Genomic DNA, 17,159 nt, shown 5'->3' with positions numbered 1-17,159 from the left:
ATTGCAACTTCGTGTACTTCGTTTGTATCCAACGACCAGACCAAGACCGCTTACGGATCCCCACCTTTATCAATACATCATCTATATTCGCAATATTCAGATTGCATTATCATATTCTTGCCTGTTCTTTGATTGTTTGCAGGAATAGACCTTCGTGGTCAGGTTGATTGTGCTGCGGCGTGGTCAATAACCTCTCGAAGTTGGTTTAGCGATTGCTAAGGCGCAACGTCGTGCATGTTTGTAGTCCGATCGTCAAAGTCGTCTCCACCATATCGATAGTTATCATCTCATCGAAAGATCGAGACACTCCCGCCTCTATCAGCACCGAGCTTATCGACTTCGACATCGCCCGCATCGGCCTCCCGTACAACGCCATTCTCGGGTACCCTGCCCTGGCCAAGTTCATTGCAGCATCTCACCGTGCATACAATCTCATGAAGATGCTGGGAAGCAGCAGCGTCCTCACCTTGGCTGGGGACACCAAGGACGTGCTAGTGGCCCTCAAGCTCGCCTTCAGGTCAGCGACGACCGCACAGTCAAGTGAGGAAGGGGCCCAAGAGGCCCAGGGGCTGCGCCAGCAAAGAAGAAACAATTGTTCTCCCAAAATCATGCCGAGACGAAGCAGGTGCCGGTTGATGAAGATGGGTCATCGGGCGCCACCTTCACCATAGGTGCCGGCCTCCCTCCAGATCAAGAGAAGGCGTTGGTCAGCTTCCTACGTGCGAACAAGGAAGTGTTCGCATGGGAGCCCAAGGATCTGGCTGGGACCCCAAGGGGAATAATCGAGCATCACCTGAAGGTGTGCCCTAACGCACGACCGGTGAAACAGAAGGCGCGGCGGTAGTCCACAGAGAAGCAGTCATTCATCGTCCAAGAGGCCCGCAAGCTGCAAGTGGCTGGTGTCATTCGGGAGGTGCGGTACCCATAATGGTTAGCGAACTCGGTCGTCGTCCCCAAGAAGGGCGGAAAGGAGCGCATGTGCATCGACTTCACCAACCTCAACAAGGCTTGCCCTCAAGACCCCTTTCCACTTCTGCGTATCGATCAGACCGTCGACTCCACCGCCGAGTGCGACCTGTTGTGCTTCCTGGATGCCTTCTCAGGTTATGACCAAATCAAGATGGTGGTGCAGGATGTGGAGAAGACGGCTTTCCTGACCCCGTGCGGGGTGTACTGCTACACCTGCATGCCGTTTGGGCTGCGTAATGCCGGAGCAACCTTCCAGCGGCTGATGCACATCGCTCTGGGCCGGCAGCTCGGGAGGAACGCTGAGGCATACGTCGATGACATAGTGGTGAAGTCTCGGGAGGCAAGGACCCTTATTGAAGACCTGGAAGAAACATTTACCAGCCTGCGCAAGGTGGATCTGCGGCTCAACCCGAAGAAATGTGTGTTCGGCGTCCCATCCGGCAAGCTGCTGGGTTTCCTGGTGTCATAGAGGGGGATCGAGACCAACCCAGAGAAAGTCAAGGCCATAGAAAGGATGAGCCTGCCACAAACCCTCAAGGAGATGCAGAAGCTGACGTGTTGTGTGACCTCGCTGGAACGCTTCATCTCCAAGTTGGGAGAACGCGCCCTCCTGTTCTTCAAGCTGATGAAGAAGAAAGGACCATTCGAGTGGACTCCGAAGGCTGACGCGGCCTTCCAAGACCTCAAGAAGTACCTTACCAGCCCGCCGGTGATGGTGGCGCCACGTCCCCTTGAGCCCTTGGTGCTCTACTTGGCTGCCACGCCTCACTCTACCAGCACAGCGCTGGTGGCAGTAAGGGAAGAGCGCCCGACCAAGGGCTCACCGCGGACTGCCTCGTCACCAGATGGGGCGCCACAGCCTCAGGATGGCGCTTCTGAGGACCCGGCCGCCCCACCAGCCAACGACGCTCCTGAGACCTCGGCCAACCCCCAGGCACTGGGGGTTGAGGACGGCGCTCCTAGGGCCCCGACTGCCGTGCCGAATGACAAGGCCCCTGAGGGCCCACAGACTCAGGAGGCGCAATACCTCACCGATACCACCTCCCTCGTCGAGCACCCAGTGTACTTCGATAGCACGGTGCTACGCGAGGCACGGGCGCGCTATCCTATGCCGCAGAAGCTCTTGCTCGCGCTCCTCGTCGCCTCCCGGAAGCTGCGCCACTACTTCCAGGGCCACCCCATCAAGGTTGTCTCATCTTACCCACTGGAGAGGATACTCTGGAGCCCCAACGCTGCGGGATGGATCGTAGAGTGGAACATCGAGCTGCAGGCGTTCCAGCTGGAGTCAGCACCACCAAAGTCATCAAGGGCGTGACCCTCGCAGATTTCGTGGCAGAATGGACCGACGTCCCTGGCCGTGAAGTGTGCGAGGACCATTCTCTCCTGCCAAGAGATGAGACACCTGACAGATGGATCATGTACTTCGACAACGCGTTCGCGCGCTAGGGCTCGGGGGCTGGAGCTGTGCTCATTTCTCCCACCAAGGACAAGCTCTACTACGCCGTGCAACTCTGCTTCCAGCAGGAAGAAAAGGTCTCCAACAACATCATGGAATACGAAGGCCTGATTAGGCCTCAAGGCTACAGCGGCGTTGGGGGTCAAGCCTCTCACCATCAGGGGCGACTCCCAGCTCCTCGTCAACTTCTCCAACAAGGAGTACACCCCGAAGGACGAGCATATGGAAGCATACCTTAAGGAGGTACGCAAAATGGAGAAACGATTCTTGGGCTTGGAATTGCAGCACGTGCCACGAGGCACAAACAAGGAGGCGGACGACATCTCCAAGAGGGCATCCCGACGGCTGCCTCAGGAGCCAGGCGTTTTCGAGGAACGGCTCTTCAGGCCGTCAGCAGCTCCCCCCGCAGCGGAGTCAGAACCACCTCAGGAGGACCTTCCACGTGCTCCCCTGACGGGCACCCCAGCCTACGTCCCGACCTTGGGAGCTCGACTGCTCCTTGCCCTCGAGCCTCAGGAGGGGTGCTGGACCGATGAGTTCAAGGCATACTTCTTCCAGGGCGCCCTGCCGGAGAAGGAGGAAGACGCAGAGCGTGTGGCCTACCAGGCCACCGCGTACTGCATTCGAGACGGTGAGCTCTACCGTAAACGGCCGAACAATGTTTCTTTAAGATGCATCTCCAAGGAGCAGGGATGTGAGCTGCTGGCCGACATTCATGGCAGGGACTACGGGCATCACTCCTTGTCATGCACCCTCTTGGGCAAGGTGTTCCGCAGTGGATTCTACTGGCCCACGGCACTCAACGATGCCACCGTGCTTGTGAGGTCCTGTGAAGCCTGCCAGTTCCATGCCAAGCAGATCCATCAGCCCGCTCAGGGCCTCCAGACCATCCCGCTCTCATGGTCGTTCGCGGTCTGGGGCTAGACATCTTGGGACCATTTCTTCGAGTGCCTGGGGGCTACCGCTACCTCTACGCCGCCATCAACAAGTTCACCAAGTGGGCGGAGGTGGAAGCCATCCACACCATCCCGGCCAGCTCGGCCGCCAAGTTCATCAAGTGCCTCATGAGCCGGTTCGGGGTTCCTAACCGCATCATAACCGATAATGGCTCGCAGTTCACCAGCAACTTTTTCAAAACATATTGTGCTAACCTTGGAACACAAACATGCTACGCTTCGGTGGCACACCCCAGGAGCAATGGCCAAGCCGAGCGCGCCACTGCAGAGGTCCTGAGACGCCTCAAGGCAAGGACCATCAAGAAGAAGCTTGAGGCCTGTGGCAGGGCTGGCTCGATGAGCTCCAGTCCGTGATGTGGTCCATCTGCACCACAGCAACCAAGCCAACGGACGAGACTCCATTCTTCCTCGTCTATGGAGCTGAAGCGGTTCTCCCTCACGAGGTCAAGCATCGCTCCACGCCGGTGCTGGCGTTTGACGAGGCACGTTATGACACCACGCGGGGGATGGACCTCGTGCTGGGGGAGGAACGCCGCCGTGAAGCCTCGCTCCGAGCGGCAAGGTACCAACAGGCACTGCGGCAGTACCACTGCCGCAGCGTCCGCTCTAGGACGCTCGAGGTGGGTGATCTCGTCCTGAGGCGGGAACTCTCCAGGGAAGGGCTGCATAAGCTCTCAACAATGTGGGAGGGCCCGTTCAGGATCGCTCGTGTCTCCAGGCCTGGCGCCGCGCGTTTGGAGACGCAGGACGGGATCCCCATCCAGAACGGCTAGAACATCCAGCACCTCCAGAAGTTCTACCCATGAAGCAAGGCCCCGTGCCTGTGAAGTTCTCCACTCGTGACACTCTCACGTAATAACGAGTGGGGCTATACACGCCCCGGAATCTCCTGAGTGTCGCCCACAGGCCTCACGAGGGCCCCCTCCCACATCCTAGTGGCATCACTTAGCTCCGCACTGGTGAGAAGACTAGATTAGGTGCCGGACGCGGCTGTTCTTTTGCTTGCTTTCTATAGTTGGTTTGCAACTTCTTAATGGAATTTGGAGTGTTCACGTTTCTCGTTTGCCAGAGCTGGATTCTTTTTCCTTTTGTTCGTTCGCCTCTCCAGTCTTGCCCCAGGAAGAGCGGCAGTTGCCCGTCGCTCCTTCTCGCGCATCCCACGCCCGGGGGCTAGGTAGGTGTGTGCGCTTGGCGCTCGCCCGTGACCACACTTCACCGAAGCCCTGTCGCCCTAGAGCTTCGGTCTTTAAATCCTCGCGAGACCCTCTCAAACGAGCTCGTTGGCACGCGTACCCTCTCAAGTCCGTGCCTTCGGGCATCGCGACACGGTGCTCCAGCCACAACCAAGCCACGCTCGGGGGCTCTCGGGGGCTCGCGCAAGAAGGGCATGACACCATGTGAAGTTTTCTAATAATCCTCCAGTTGTACAATGCCTCCTGAGGCCCGACGGCTCCTGAGTCATTAAGAAGCAAACTTCACCAAATGTTGCTGGAGAGGCGCACCCTCGCGAGGTGGGAAACTACACCAAGCATATCAAGCTAAGTTATGCTAACCGCACCTGATCGGAATATCGGTATCTCAGCACAATATCAAAATAACAAACATAGCATAACGGCACGAGGGCCTTGGTTCATTACACGCCCCAGCGGGGCCCTCTACTTTTTTCAAACGCAGGGGAAAGGAAAGGTTAAACAAAAGTGGCCGACACGACCGTAGTAGCTCCCAAGGCCAGGCTCCGGTGGCCCCCGGGCTCAGTCTGAGTCTTCCTCCCGCTTCACCGGAGCGCGGCGACGAGACGACCCGTCGCCTTCCCCGACGCGAGCCCAACGACGGGGTGGTTGGTCGTAGCCGCCGCTGCTGGTGCTCTCGCCGGAGGAGGAGCCGCCCCTGCTGAAGGAAGCGCGTCCGTCGCCAAGGGCAAGCTCACCCTCGTCGCTGTCGCGGCCATCATCAAGGCCAAGCTCATCATCGCCGCTGCCATCTTTCGGGCAGCACCCCGCACGACGGCCGTCCTACTCGAAGACCCTCACGTAGAGGGCCGCGAGGCCGTCATACCTGAAATGAAGGGTGCGCCTCCCACTCAGGCCTCGCGCGCAGGCAAACGCCTGGCAACCGCGGGTCAAGGACACGCTGCCCGTCGCGGTGACTTCGACTCCAACCCATGAAGCCTTGCTGCAGCAGCCGTCAGCCTGCAGCCAGAGGCCGTCAAGCCCCGCGACTAGTAGCTCACCCATGATGAAGCGCGGGAGCGGGAGCCAGGTGCCAGCGGGTCTCTCCGACCACACGACGAACTCCGGGAGCACGTCCGCCCAGTGGAAGCACGGCTGAGGAGGCCGGGCAACCACGACACGCCTCCCCTCACCGCAGGGGCTGCCTCGCCCTTGGCGGCTCCCGCCTCGGGAAGAAGCGCCGCCGCGGCCGCCCAAAGAGACGCCGGCCCCCGAAGAAATGCGCCCGCGCCCCCAAGGAGCTACCGCGGGGCCGCAACATGCTTGCGGGGGTGGCCACGCCCCCTCTTGGGCGGCGGTGGACCCGGCCCCTCCTTGGGGGCCTTCCCCTTCTCGGCGGCGGAGAACCTCCTCGTCGGCGCCATGACGCTACGGCAAGACGGTGAGACAAAGAAGAAGGAGTGGGCAGTGAGAAGATGGATATGAGCGAGGGGGGCTCTACCCCTCCCCCCATTTATAGCCGGAGGGAGGCCAACCGCCGGCCTCCATGATCCCACCCAATGATGGTTTTTCTCTGCATGCAGCAGAGTCTCGTCAAGTCGAACGGTTGCCGAGGCGGCGTGGGGAAGCGGAAACGCCCACGTCTCATCGATCGCCACGCGTCGACCAAGGCCGTAGATATTTAGGTCCCGTGGCTATCCGCACTTGCCCTTTGGCTTCACCTCGAAGCCAAGTTCGAGCGTGCCTTGGGCCCGGCGGCTAATGTCGGTGTTCTGGGAACGGGGGTACCCAGACTTGCCTGCTTGCGGCCCACGGCGTGGCTCCATCAACGGCCTGGTACAGCCCTGCTTCAGCAACAACAACTCAAGACCCTCGCGAGGGGCCAAGCCTCGCGAGGCGGACGACACCAGGACCTTCAGCAAGAGCGCCCCCCTCAGGCTGCCTCCTGAGGGGCGGAGCTCTCTATGCAAGCCTCACCTCGTGAGGTCCGGATGACGCGAGCCATGACGACCAAGGCCAGGCGGGCGCCAGCGGGCGCAGTGTACCAATTTCGTCTTTGGTGCTAAAGAGGCAAGCACAAGCGCGGAGTCCAGAGAAATCAGCCAAAGGTTTCCATTCCCGTGCAACTAGACCAAGACCGCCAGGACGGCAGGACGGAGGTCATCACCGAGCCCACCACGGCGTCACGACCAGAGGCTTTTGCAGGCAAAGACTCCTTTTGTAAGGATAGCATGTACTAGTTGTCTCCCTTTGAATTTGGCGTTGTGGGATCCCTTCCCACCTTCATTTGGGAAGAGGACCAAGGCCACTATAAATAGGACTAGCCACCACCATACACGGGAGGGATCATTCAGATACCCTCACTCTCACCAGCTCACCCGAGCTCAAGAACACTCCTCCTCCCGAGGTTGTTCTCACATTGTACTAGTTCATCCTCAGCCCCTCGAGGCCAATCCACCACAAAGCAGGAGCAGGGTTATACACCGCTAGGTGGCCCGAACCTGGGTAAACTGCCATGTCTCTTTTCCTTACAGCTCGTCGAGCTAGGCCGTGAGATTAGCGGGTAGGCAGACTGGGGAGGACGAGTTCTTCGCACCCACCCCAGAGTTCGGACCTCTCAAGGATTTGCGGAACCCGAAATCCGTCACCTTAAATCTGATCAGTCAAGTGATGGTCTTTAAGACTCCTTCTATGCTTCTTTTCTTGATATGTAATTCAGTGTTATGCAAGATTTGCTCACTCATCTGTCTAATTGCTTGTTTGTATCATCCTGCCATACTAAGACTGTTTGCTTTTATTACTTGCTGTTCTTGACCTAACAGAGCTTGTCAACGATCTAAACACTAAGGGCTGCTGTAGAAGGGGCTTGTATAACTCATAGGTGACACAAATGTTTGGCTGTACACTAAACTAGGCTCTCCAAGAGTACCTGGAGGTCCAGTTCGAAGGTATGCCTAGTTTTTGCACAGTGCGCTTCGGACGCGACGTCCAAAGACAAGACCCGCTCCTCCGCCGCCCAGGATGACGACGATGAGGAGGAGGAGAACAACCCTCCCCTTGACGATGGAAGGAAGAAGAGGGCAGCCTCCACGAACCTGGAGGCGGGGACGCCCAAAAAGGGGAAGGGCTCTCTTGCGGACAAATCCACGTGGGACGTCGACAGCAGTCCGGAGCGACACCCCCGCACCAAGCCTCAAGCTGCTTCGTAAGTGCTATGACTCCCGCATTCCCGTATGTCCAGCCTCTCCATTTCAATGTATTGACATGGTTAATTATGCTATCGCAGTCCGGCCCACAACAGCTCCCAGCGATCCTCATCAGGAGGTTCGTTGGACGCAAAGGAGATGGCCAGTGAGACACCGCCAGCCGCCTACTCTCCCAAGGCCAAAGGGGACGACGAGGTGCTCTCCCAACGGACCTTCCTAGGCTGGGGAGAGGATCAAGAGGCGCCCAAAGGCGAAGCCCCAGTCGCCGAACACCAGGGGGAACCAATCCCCCGGGAGACTGGGGAGGAGGGCCCTACTCAGTTCGGCCCTCAACCAGACTTGATTCCGGAGACTGATACGGCTCTGGAATTCGACACGCAACCTCCTTCGAAAGAAGGGGGTATGCCTATTCCACCGGTGACCCCTGTCCAACCAGGGGCACCAGATGATCTGCTGGAAGCGCTGCGAGGCGCTTCCATTGCGAACGAGCACCGTGTTCTTATGAGTACGGTGATTAAAAGGGTTCAGTCCGTTAAGAGCGGACTAACCGAAGCCTGCAGCAGCCTGCTGACAGGTTTTGAGGTAAGCGACGCAAAAGGAGAAAATCCCAATATAGACAGTAGCCCCTGAGACACTGCCCGGTGTTCGGAAAGAAAAGCCAGACAGAGGATCAATCCTTTTATTGCAGGAAACTAACTAAATTTGTCTGGAATAATATGAGGGTGAAACTTCTTTTGCCCCCCTGAGTTCGGCTGCTGGGGCTCTTTGCCATCATCCTCACTTTGCGATCCCTTTTCCTTGTTCTCGGCGTTTAACTTGCCGGCCTGTTTGAAGACCCAACAATCCCTGTTGGTATGATTGGCTGGTTTGACTGGGGTGCCATGTATCTGGCACGGATGATCGAGTATGCGGTCCAAGCTGGATGGTCCCTGACCATTCCTTTTATATGGCTTTTTCCGCTGACCGAACTTAGAGCCACTGAATCCGGCATTAACTGTAGTGTCATCGGTATTATCACCATTGCTTCGGCATTTGTGTCTGTTACGTCGGAGCTTGCCGTTGTTGTTCTTAACCTCGGAGGTGCCTGCCTCCCTGGCTATGTTTTTGCTGCGAGCCAACCAACTGTCCTCACCCGCGCAAAAGCGGGTCATGAGTGCCGTGAGGGCTGCCATAGATTTTGGCTTTTCTTGGCCTAGGTGGCGGGCAAGCCATTCTTTGCGGATGCTGTGTTTAAAGGCCGCTAGGGCTTCGGCATCCGGACAGTCGACGATCTGGTTCTTTTTAGTTAGGAACCTAGTCCAGAACTTCCTGGCGGACTCCCCATGCTGTTGAACTATGTGGCTTAAGTCATCGGCATCTGGCGGCCGGACATACGTAACTTGGAAGTTATCGAGGAAGGCCTCTTCCAAGTCCTCCCAGCTGCCAATAGAATTTTCAGGCATGCTGTTTAACCAGTGCCGAGATGGTCCTTTAAGCTTTAGCGGGAGGTACTTGATAGCGTGGAGGTCATCTCCCCGGGCCATGTGGATGTGGAGGATAAAGTCCTCGATCCATACCGCAGGATCAGTTGTCCCATCGTATGATTCAATATTCACAGGCTTGAACCCTTCGGGGAATTCGTGGTCTGTTACTTCATCAGTGAAGCAGAGAGGGTGTACGACGCCTCTATATCTGGCCGCATTGCGCCGTAGCTCCGATGGAGTTCGTCTATGGTTATCGGCTCGGGTGTGACTAGGTTTGTCACGTCCGAATAGGTAGCCATCATCACGTGTCGAGGGACGTCCTCGCGATCCATAAATCGATCGGGTATGTCCTTCTCTACTATCCAGGGTCTGCCGGAGGTCGTATGTGCGACCCCGAGCTGTTTCGTCTCTATTTTTACGAGGCAGTGGGGCGGGCTGCTATTCGGCCTGAGCTGCCGCTCTATCCCGACCACGTGGTGGTCGGTCCGCCGCACTGTCCCGACCGCGTGGTGGTTGATCGGCCGCATTACGTGAGGGAGGTATGAGCTCCGGTGCCTCTTCATCGAACTGAGGTAGCATCCTTCGCTGTGGGTAACTCTTGGCTAGGCGTTTGAGGCCGTATTCTTCGGCTGCCAGGACATCAGTCCATCTGTCGACGAGCAGATCTTGGTCAGCTTGAAGCTGCTGCTGTTTCTTCTTCAGGCTCCTTGAAGTGGCTATTAGCTGGCGCTTAAAGCGCTCCTGCTCCAGAGGCTCCTCAGGCACGATGAATTCGTCGTTGCCGAGGCTTGCCTCCTCCTCGGAGGGCGGATGGTAACTACCATCCTCCGAGTCTTCTTCCATTGCCTATTCGCCAGGGCTGACTTGCCCATCTTCCCGATGGTCTTGTTCGGCAGTTTGTTCATCGGGTTCTTCTGTGTCTTCGGCACCATCCGGAGTGTTATCGTCTCCTGTGCCGGTGTTGTTGTCCCGGCTATGACGGGATTTAGAGCGGCGCCGCTAACGCCGGCGCTTTGGTTGTGTTTTAGGAGGGTCCTCCTTTGTGGGGTTTTCCATGTCATCGCCATTATTATTTTGCGGCGTATCTACCATGTAGACGTCGTATGAGGAAGTGGCCGTCCATCGTCCGGTGAACGGCGGGTTTTGGGCCTCCTCGTCTCCGGCATCGTCGTCCATACCGTCGATGTCTTCGCAGTCATATTCAAGCGCGTTGGTTGAATCTTTGACAGTGGCTACGAAGTGGGTGGTGGGTTGGAAGCGAAATTCTCCTTCATCATCAGCCTCCAGTTCGAACCGGACATAGTTCGGTTGTGAGTCCTCCGCCAAGGACAAGTTTTTTAACGAGTTCAGCAGATCGCCCAAGGGCGAGTGCTGGAAGATGTCTGCGGTGCTGAACTTGAAAATCGACAAGCGATCAAGTTCGGCATCCGCGGACTCACGCGGTTCGGAACTTATACCCGGAGAAGAGTCCGGAGCTCTGGTGACGCGAGTATTGTGTGAGGTTAAGTCCATGTGCGGCTCCAGCGCCGGGGAGTCTGTGGCCTCCGTGGTGGGGTCGAGCCTCCGATCCTGGGATGCCGTAGTGTGTTCTGGATCTAAAGCCAGAGTGGTTACAGGAACTATCTCCTGGATGAGGCCTGACGACAGATTTAGGTGATGTCCATCAAGGTGACCAGGAGCGGTCGCCGCGGTCTCGAATCCGGCGAAGATCAAATCTCCACGGATGTGCGAAACGTAATTCAAGCTCCCAAATCTGACTTGATGGCCAGGGGCGTAGCTATCGATCTGCTCTAGGTGGCCAAACGAGTTGGCCCGCAGTGCCAAGCCGCCGAACACAAAGATCTGTCCGGGGAGGAAGGTTTCTCCTTGGACAGTGTCATTGTTAACTATTGAAGGGGCCATCGAACCTTTTGGGGACGGCACAGTGGAACTCCCAATGAAAGCACCAATGTCGGTGTCGAAACCGGCGGATCTCGGGTAGGGGGTCCTGAACTGTGCGTCTAAGGTCGATGGTAACAGGAGACAGGGACACGATGTTTACCCAGGTTCGAGCCCTCTCTATGGAGGTAATACCCTACTTCCTGCTTGATTGATCTTGATGGATATGAGTATTACAAGAGTTGATCTACCACGAGATCGTAATGGCTAAACCCTAGAAGCCTAGCCTGTATGAGTATGGTAATGAGTATCTGTCCTTTCCGGACTAAGTCCTCCGGTTTATATAGGCACCGGGAGGATCTAGGGTTACACAAGGTTGGTTACAAAGAAAAAGAATCTACATATTTGGTCGCCAAGCTTGCCTTCCACGCCAAGGAGAGTCCCATCCGGACACGGGTGCAGTCTTCGGTCTTCGTATCTTCACAGCCCATCGGTCCGGCCCATGGCTAACAGGCCGGACGCCCGAGGACCCCTTAGTCCAGGACTCCCTCAGTCGAGGCCACATTTTCCGGCGACGTCTTCATGACCCGAGGATGGGGAGCGATTGCCTGTGCCTATGGCTCGAAGGGGAGGCACGCCCTCCACATCTAGTATGATGGGGCGGCGACGCTCTTCTTCAAAGTTTTTGGGGAAGACGGCGGGAGCCTGAGGTGCTGCGCAGTAGGTGGCAACGGCGATGGCGAGTCCCATAGCACCGAACTTGCCCTTGGCCACTCCCGCGATGCCTCCAGCAGCTGCGGCTATGCCTCCGAGACAAGTTCAAGCGGCCACAACTACGGCGAGTCGCCACACCGCCGCGCTCGGGCCAAGGAAGAGGAGGAGGACACCGACTAGGTGCCGCGGCTCCTGGGCTGGCGCCTCCTGAGCCGCAGTCCTCCGGAGGCCTTTCCTTTTGTTTTATTTCCTGTATCAAGATCATGAGGCGCCCCGGGGGGATGTGCAAGAACTGTGGCGCTTACGCCTTCATATTAATGTCTCCAGCTCATGTTGCGTTTGCGATTCCTGCTTGGGAACGGGTCCCCTTTTGTTCTTGCGATGGCTTAGTGCTTTACGTTGAAAGGACCCAGTCCACAGGCGAGCTTCAGCCGTCACTGGTATGCCAGGTCGCGATGCCGTGGTCAAGGCTAGGAGGTGAGCGACCCGAGGTCCCGTATGAGCCCCTGAGACGCGATGCTCAGGGGGTCGCCTTTGGCGCGTGAGCGGCTCTCATAAGACTAAGAGGGGGGATTCCTTGCCCGAGCGAGGTTGCGAAAAAATGAAGCATTAGTGGTAAGGCTCGTGCTGGTGCATATGGGATGACTTAGCTTGACGAGCTTGGGGTCCTCGGCGGTCCTTCCGTTGTGAGGGTGAGCTTCCCTTGGGCTTTAGTTCGACGCGCGCTCCCTGTCCTGTAATAAATAAGGGTAAGCCCTGCTTGGGGTGCGTGAGGAAACTGATGCCCATCATATTCCGAAAAAACGCTAGTGGCGCTGGGCTACACCCCTCTCCCTGTATTCCTCCGCTAGGTTTATAATCATTTTTCCTTGCTCAACATGATGCTCTACATTCTCAGGACCCGGCTCTCGAGCAAAGCTCAGCCGCCGCTGGTATGCCAGGTCGCGATGCCGTGGTCAAGGCTAGGGGATGAGGGCTCGAAAGCCAGTAGGAGCCCCTGAGGCGCGATGCTCAAGGGCCCCCCTTTTAACGTGCAAGTGGTTTGCGTGGAAGGGAAATGGTCCGCCTCTTGGAGGCGCCCAGGAGAGGCCTTACCCAGCGACACGCGGTGTATGAGGTAGTTTTACTTAGCCTTTCCCGAGCTAAAATGCTGCTCGATCGCAGCGGGCCCTTTGCGGTGGTGAGGCGTTGGTGAGGCCGCTCGAGGTCCTGTTTCCTGAGGTTCCTGCATACTAGTTAGTTATGAAATGCAAGGGGTGGTGCGCGCTTGCTGATCTGCCCGTGATCATCCTGCGAGAAGACGAAGGCACTAAGGACCTGGTGAGGTGACGTGCACGGGGCCGGCCCGCGAGCAAGAGCTCAGTCTCTTAGATTTATCGGCGCTGCAAGGACGGACCCAAGGATAGGCGTCGTGCCAGTATCCCCCTCTCCTGGGATGCTCAAGGGGAGAGCTGGTGATGCGCAAAACCCGTGGAGGCGGCTCTAAAGGCGATACATCGTCAGGCGCAAGGTTAACAATCATAGTAGCTCATGAAAGCATAACTAGTTCAGAGTACATGACTCGAAACGACATAACTGCAGGGCGGGCCCTGACAGCCTGAGGATAATGCAGCCTGAGCGGCACCCTCAATCTGAACAAACCAAAAAGTCACCTGGCACCATCGTTGTAGAAGCGTCGGGGTAGCTGAAGAAACGCGCCATGGAAGCTGCTCCTCACGAGCCGGATGGCTCCAGAGGCCTGGGGAGCTCGCGAGGCCCGTCGGGCTCGCGAGGGTCCGGAACCTCCTCAGACATGATCGCCTAGCACCTGGCCCCGTGCATCGCCATTGCACAATGCGTGAAGCGCTGGTACGAGGCGCCCGCGTTCAGCAGGCCAAACGGCATGCATACATAGTTGCAGGGATAGCCCCCACTCCGGCCGACACGGGACGGGACATCCAGAACAGGTCTTGTGAAGCGGCCCTTTTAAGGCCCGGGATGTTGACGCAGACGCGCAGCTCGCTGCCCCTGTCGAGGGCTGCAGCCGCACCGGGAGGCCGTGCTGGGCCACGCTCGCCGCGCATGGCCCTTGCCTCCTGAAGCTCCTCGATCGCCTTGGTGATGAAATCTCGTGCACCTGGCGCCTCACGCCGTGCGCCTTTCTCGTGGGGACGCGTATCGAAGCACGCCTCCAAGTGGTGCCCGAGAACGTCCCTCGTCGCACTCATCAGGTCAGAGGCTCTCCAGACGGAAGCCTCCAAGCCCGTCTTGAGGGAAGTGCTGGGCGCGTCTTCCTATGCGGGAGGAAGGGCGCCCCAGCAGCGGGCGTGGAGCCTGAAGCACCATCGGCAGGTGCTCCAGCCTCTTGGCGACTCTTGGGGGGGGGGGGAAGTTGCTTCTTCTTCTTCTTGGGGGTGTGATACGTCTCCAACGTATCTACTTTTCCAAACACTTTTGCCCTTGTTTTGGACTCTAACTTGCATGATTTGAATGGAACTAACCTGGACTCGTTGTTTTCAGCAGAATTGCCATGGTGTTATTTTTGTGCAGAAATAAAAGTTCTCGGAATGACCTGAAACTTCACGGAGAATATTTTTGGAATTAATAAAAATTACTGGCGAAAGAACCAACACCAGGGGGGCCACACCCTGTCCACGAGGGTGGAGGGCGCGCCCACCCCCCTGGGGCGTGCCCCCCGCCTCGTGGGCCCCCTGAGGCTCCACCGACGTTAACTGCAACTCTATATATTCACGTCTAGGGAGAAAAAAATCAGAGAGAAGGATTCATCGCGTTTTACGATACGGAGCCGCTGCCAAGCCCTAATCTCTCTCGGGAGGGATGATCTGGAGTCCGTTCGGGGCTCCGGAGAGGGGAATCTGTCGCCATCGTCATCATCAACCTTCCTCCATCACCAATTTCATGATGCTCACCGCCGTGCGTGAGTAATTCCATCGTAGGCTTGCTGGACGGTGATGGGTTGGATGATATTTATCATGTAATCGAGTTAGTTTTGTTAGGGTCTGATCCCTAGTATCCATTATGTTTTGAGATTGATGTTGTTATGACTTTGCTATGCTTAATGCTTGTCACTAGGGCCCGAGTGCCATGAATTCAGATCTGAACCTATTATGTTTTCATGAATATATGTGAGTTCTTGATCCTATTTTGCAAGTCTAACAGCAGCGCGGGCAACCGCGCTACTAATAAGGCGCTACAGCTAACTATTAGTAGTAGCGCAGCCTGTACCCGCGCTACTACTATTGACTATATCAGCAGCGCGGGCAACCGCGCTACTAATAAGGCGCTACAGCTAACTATTAGTAGTAGCGCAGCATGTACCCGCGCTACTACTATTGACTATATCAGCAGCGCTTTTCCAGAACACGCTACTATTAGTTAGCTGTAGCGCTTTCCTAGCCCTGTGCTACTGCTATGTGTTTCATCATTTCCCCCCAGCTCCCTACCCGGTTTCAGTTTCAATAAACTGCAATTTCCAAATACTAGGTACTACTAGATATCATTTTCATAAAGCATTATAGGTATTAGGTAGTACTACCTCCATTCCAAATTACTCGTCATGGTTTTAGTTCAAACTAAAACCACGACGAGTAATTTGGAATGGAGGGAGTACTAGATAACAATTTCATATATAGTCAACATGCATCCTCAAGCAGTACAAGGTGATATCGACGACGATCATCATATGTAGTTCTAGATGATATCGACGACGATCATCGTATGTAGTTCTACATGATATCGACGACGATCATCATATGTAGTTCTAGATGATATAGCCACACACACATATGTAGTTCTAGATGATATCGACGATGATCACAATCCTCAAGCCTGGGCGGTGGGTGTTCCTGATAGTAATTAGGATGGCCCGTCCAACACGAAGATTCTTGCCAACGAGGAATCTCTTCCACCCAATCGAGTTTAAGTGTGTGCGACCGTCTGTGTCCATGCGGTAAGTACAGGTGGTGACGGAGCCCCTTGCGGTAAGGCGTAGTCCAGCTAAGCCTTCTTCATCAGGCTCGATACCACAACTCACAGATAGGTTCTTTGGCAATTTCTGAATAAGAAAAACATATCAATTAATAAATAGCCTCACACATACTCTTGAAAATATATTTCTATTAAGTATAGATTTCTACGCTATCAAAAGACACAGTACTACACATTTGTACTAATCAAGCATTAATTCTACTAATAAGTATATATGGATTATCTACACTATTAATAGTTCCTCGGATAATTTGCATTTGTAAGTATAACAATAAAGCATATATATCATCAAATTACTACAGTCAGTTTAACATACCATTTCATGCCGATCGACCATGGTACTTGTCAGGCGGGTCACGAATGGCACCCCGACAAAGTCATCACGTGGCGGAATTATATCCCATAGGTTGCACACCTCCTCCTCGCTCAGCCTCATTCTTTGAGCTACGATGGCTTCATGAAGTGGGTTCTCATCATCTTCATCGAGTGGGTCCTCATTATCTTCATCAACTTCGCCATCTTCATCATCTTCGTCATCTTCATCATCTTCCACCAGGTTGATATAAATGACAGCCAGCTTGGGTCTTTTTGCTCTGAAGGAGAAGCTGATCAACTCACCACCAGTAAGACGCATGCGGGCGAGGAAACGAGCCCATCCATCTCCTCCAATCTGCGACATATTGTGTCCTTTCTCGACCTCCATAGTGTACGGACCCCCAGGAGCCTCAAATGTCACAGTGTCTCCTGTCAGCTTGTTGAATTTCAACCTCACATTGCATGGGACGATCTGTGTAAAAAGAGCAAAATGACACAATGCAGTAATGCCAACACTAAAATAAAATAGTTGTTACATTTCATCTAATTTCTTACCGCCGCATGACGAAAACTCGGCTGGAAGTAGATGTCGAACAGCTTGCCAGTTGCAAGGCTGCTGGCGCAGCTTGACTTGCACAGTCGACATGGTGGTGGTGGTTGTGGTGGCGCCATTTTCCTAAAGCAATATGAGCAAAGGATTAACGATCCACTTCACAGGAAAGAAAAATAGTAGCATGTGATATTTTTGGTTCTTCCGCGAGAAGCAATTTGATGGACAACTATAATCCTAAGATCTAGTAACATATTAGATGACAAGGTACCACTTACCAAAGCATTTCGGTGGCACCTATTGCCGAAAAAACTTTTCACAAATATCTACCAAATCAGGAGTACCACCTACCAAGACATTTCATCTAATTTGGCCCCTATTGCCTAAGATAATTGATTAAAAAACAAGTGGCAAATTTAACTAAATTGGCACCTACATTTTGCCAAAAAATAAGTTATTACAGAAAAACAAAAGCATCTAGCTATCCATGTACAGA

This window comes from Triticum aestivum, chromosome 2D, assembly GCF_018294505.1.
Source record: "Triticum aestivum cultivar Chinese Spring chromosome 2D, IWGSC CS RefSeq v2.1, whole genome shotgun sequence".
NCBI lineage: Eukaryota > Viridiplantae > Streptophyta > Magnoliopsida > Poales > Poaceae > Triticum > Triticum aestivum.
The sequence above is the reverse complement of the archived record's forward strand: the minus strand, read 5'-3'. Positions refer to the sequence as shown.